The sequence below is a fragment of the Lepidochelys kempii genome, chromosome 4, assembly GCF_965140285.1.
Source record: "Lepidochelys kempii isolate rLepKem1 chromosome 4, rLepKem1.hap1, whole genome shotgun sequence".
NCBI classification, from domain to species: Eukaryota; Metazoa; Chordata; order Testudines; family Cheloniidae; genus Lepidochelys; species Lepidochelys kempii.
Genome location: NC_136383.1, coordinates 2,272,588 through 2,277,089, shown reverse-complemented (window position 1 = coordinate 2,277,089; position 4,502 = coordinate 2,272,588).

Here is a 4,502-nt window from a genome sequence, read left to right as displayed (position 1 = left end):
TGTAATCAGAGTTTAGTGGCAGGATATTTACTTGAAAATAACACCAGATGTTCATTATTAAAACTTCCTTCATAACGGCTAAATCAAATTCTTGGGAATGCTTTAATGAGATAATTGTCAATCTCTTTCTACAAAATAAATGCCTTGCAACACTGAAGAATGGAATTTTTTGTTCTGTCTCTGTATGAACTGACACATTTGTACTTCTTTCCCCTTTGACCCATGAAAATTAGCTACAGTTCATCTCTGAGTGTACGCTGGAGCTGCACAAGACTTTGTGGAGTGAAATCTGAAGCCAGACAAAACTTGTGGTTTCAGGTTCAGCTATGAAGCACAAGTGGATATAGGTTGACTGAAAGGCCCACAGATCACACTTCATAATAAGGGTATTGTAATGATAGTGTAATTACATTGCACTTAGAGCATAGTTACAGTGGGGCTTGTTTTTGGATTCCTGTCATTCATTATTATTGCTGCAGCACCTAGGGATCCCTGTTGTGCTGTAGACTATGCAAAAATGGGATAGGAGACAGTCTCTGCCCTGAGCAGCTTACACTCTGAACAGTCCAGACGGACACAGGCTTGGTGGGAAGGGATACTCAAGAAGTCTGATGGGCTGCAAAGAATATAAGAGTGCCATGCTTTGCTGGGGGGAAGAGAGGGCTGTGCAGGGTAGCTTCATTTTCTAAAACATGGAGGGCAGGGCGAGTCAGGCTGAGGGGACAGGACTGTGAGTGAGGGGCAGGAGGAAGCTGGAGCAAAACGTCCAATCAGCACATGGGGATGAATGTCTAGAGTGGCATCATAAGAACCTGTTAGATACTGAGGACATCGACATCATCCTTGTGCACCAGTCCCTGCTTCCTTCAGCCCTGATGCCACCAGTGGCATGGCCTCCCTTGCACAGTCCTGCCTAATTACCTCTAATTCATATTACATCCAAAGTAACTCCATTACAAGACTGTTACTGAAGTTGCAAAGTCAAGCACTCAAAAGTTAGGAATGCCAGCATTAAGGTATCTCTGCAAGCTTAATTCCCCCCCCCCCCCGTGTGCATGCTGTATGATGCTGTCTGTAATTACATAATCACATACTATTTTCCCCCACATAGGATCCTGCCTCATTCAGTGAATAGGCCGTGTAAGTGTGCACGACTCAACCTTGCAGCACCTCCTGCTGGTGTCCTGGGAATTAGCTCTACTTCCAGCCTTGGAGCACCCTCTGCAGGCCAGTGTCCCACTTACGCTGGGCCACCATGTCCCTCCCCGACCTGGTGCCCCTCGTACGCCGGTGTGCTACCCCCTGGCAGTAACCCCTTACTTGCAGGGTCTCCCCTCCCCAGAGAACCCCCACCCCCTCTCCCTACCTCACCTCAGTCGTAGGCTACTGCCAGTCACCAGCTAGCCCCCACACCCTGGGCAGACTGCAGTATAAGCCACTCATCACCGACAAGGTTGGGTTTGGGCCTGCTGCCTTTATTTGACCTTGGGCTGTCCCCTGCCATCCCAGTACCTGTTGGGCCTAATAATAGGCCACAGCCTGGGACTTTCCAACTCCTCAGGCCCTTCCCCAGCCCTGCTCCAATCTAGGTCCTCTGCTTAGGTCCCTGCAGCCAGGTCCCTCCCTCTCAGAAGCTAGAGAAAGTCTCTTGAGTTTCAGCCCAGCAGCCCTTTTATAGGGTCAGCAGAGTCTGTTTGGGGCGTGGCCACAGCTGAGGCTGCCTCCCAATCAGCCCAGCCTAAGGCTCCCAGCCCCAGCCCTCTCCAAGGGCTGTCTTTTAACCCCTTTGGGCCTGGAGCAAGTGACCACCCCGCTATAGGCAGCTACTCAATATTTCTGCTTATCCTCATTCAGTGTGTGGGGCCCTCAGCCTTATTTACCCCACGCCATTGTAACCCTGCACTGAATGCTGAATTAATTTCCTCCTGGCCATTTCTATGGAGCACATCACTATAGTATTTGAGAGTTTCACAAATATTCATGAATCTATCTCCACAACTCCCCTGTGAGAGTACACGGTATAATTAGCCCATTTTACATCTGTGGAACCAAGGCACTGAGAGATTAAGGCAAAAATTGTCAAAAGTGTCCACTAACAGTGGATGCCCCATTTGAGACACCTAGTTTCTGATTTTTCCAATAACTTAGAGTTTTTATATGCAGTGTAGTTGTAGCCATGTCGGTCCCAGGATATTAGACACAAGGTGGGTGAGATAATATCTTTTATTGGACCAACTTCTATTGGTGAGAAAGATGAGCTTTTGAGCTACACAGAGCTTTTCAGACAGCAAAATCCAGACCTGAAGAACAGCTCTGTGCAGCTCAAAAGCTTGTCTCTCTCACCAACAGAAGTTGATCCAATAAAAACTATTACTTCACCCACCTTGTCTCTCTTAGAATTTTTACAGCACTTAATATGTTCACAGCACAGCCCCAATCTACTTCAATTGTAGCTGTTGGCACTCAGGAGTTCTAAAAATATGATCCCAGGTGTCTCAAGTTGGGCATCCAGAAACGTTCGGGTTAAAAGTGACTTGCCTAGTATCACACAGGAACTCTGTGGCAGAGGCAGGGATGGAATCCCCTTCTCTAGGGAAGCATTCAACTACCTGAACTGTGTCCTGGTCTACACTAGGAGTTGAGGTCGAATTTAGCAGCGTTAAATCAATTTAACCCTGCACCCGTCCACACGATGAAGCCCTTTTTTTCGACTTAAAGGGCTCTTAAAATCAATTTCCTTACTCCACCCCCGACAAGGGGATTAGCGCTTAAATCGGCCTTGCTGGGTCGAATATGGGGTACTGTGGACACAATTAGACGGTATTGGCCTCCGGGAGCTATCCTAGAGTGCTCCATTGTGACCCCTCTGGACAGCACTCTCAACTCAGATGCACTGGCCAGGTAGACAGGAAAAGGCCCGCGAACTTTTGAATTTCAATTTCCTGTTTGGCCAGCATGGCAAGCTGCAGGTAACCGTGCAGAGCGCATCAGCAGAGGTGACCATGCAGAGCTCATTAGCAGAGGTGACCATGATAGAGTCCCAGAATCGCAAAAAGAGCTCCAGCATGGACGGAACGGAAGGTACGGGATCTGATCGCTGTATGGGGAGAGGAATCCGTGCCATCAGAACTATGTTCCAGTTTTCGAAACGCCAAAACATTTGTCAAAATCTCCCAGGGCATGAAGGACAGAGGCCATAATAGAGACCCGAAGCAGTGCCGCGTGAAACTTAAGGAGCTGAGGCAAGCCTACCAGAAAACGAGAGAGGCGAACGGCCGCTCCGGGTCAGAGCCCCAAACATGCCACTTCTATGATGAACTGCATGCCATTTTAGGGGGTTCAGCCATCACTACCCCAGCTGTGTTGTTTGACTCCTTCAATGGAGATGGAGGCAACACGGAAGCAGATTTTGGGGACAAGGAAGATGATGATGATGAGGTTGTAGATAGCTCACAGCAAGCAAGCGGAGAAACTGGTTTTCCCAACAGCCAGGAATTGTTTCTCACCCTGGACCTGGAGGCAGTCCCCCCCGAACCCACCCAAGGCTGCCTCCCAGACCCGCCAGGTGGAGAAGGGACCTCTGGTGAATGTACCTTTTAAAATAGTATACATGGTTTAAAAGCAAGCATGTTTAATGATTAATTTGCCCTGGCATTCATGGCTCTCCTGGATATACTCCCAAAGCCTTTGCAAAAGGTTTCTGGGGAGGGCAGCCTTATTCCATCCACCACGATAGGACACTTTACCACTCCATGCCATTAGCACGTACTCGGGAATCATTGTAGAACAAAGCATTGCAGTGTATGTTTGCTGGCATTCAAACAACATCCATTCTTTATCTCTCTGTGTTATCCTCAGAAGAGTGATATCGTTCATGGTAACCTGGTTGAAATAGGGTGCTTTTCTTAAGGGGACACTCAGAGATGCCCATTCCTGCTGGGCTGTTTGCCTGTGGCTGAACAGAAATGTTCCCCGCTGTTAGCCATGGGGAGGAGGGAGGGATGAGGGGCTAGCCACGCGGTGCGGGGAGGCAAAATGCAACGTTGGAATGAAAGCACATGTGCTATGTATGTATGTAATGTTAACAGCAAGGTTTACCATGAAAGAGTATACCCATTGTTCTATAAAATGTGTCTTTTTAAATACCACTGTCCCTTTTTTTTTCTCCACCAGCTACATGTGTTTCAAGGATCACAGGATCTTCTCCTTCCCAGAGGCTAGTGAAGATTAGAAGGCAAAAAAAATGCACTCGTGATTAAATGTTCTCTGAGCTCATGCTGTCCTCCCACACTGACAGAGCACAGACGAATGCATGGAGGCAGACAATGCCAGAGTGCAGGAAAGCACGAAATGACCAGGAGGAGAGGTGGCGGGCTGAAGAGAGTAACTGGTGGGCTGAAGAGAGGGCTGAAGCTGAAAGATGGAGGCAGCATGATGAGAGGAGGCAGGATTCAATGCTGAGGCGCTGGAGGATCAAACCAATATGCTCCAGCATATGGTTG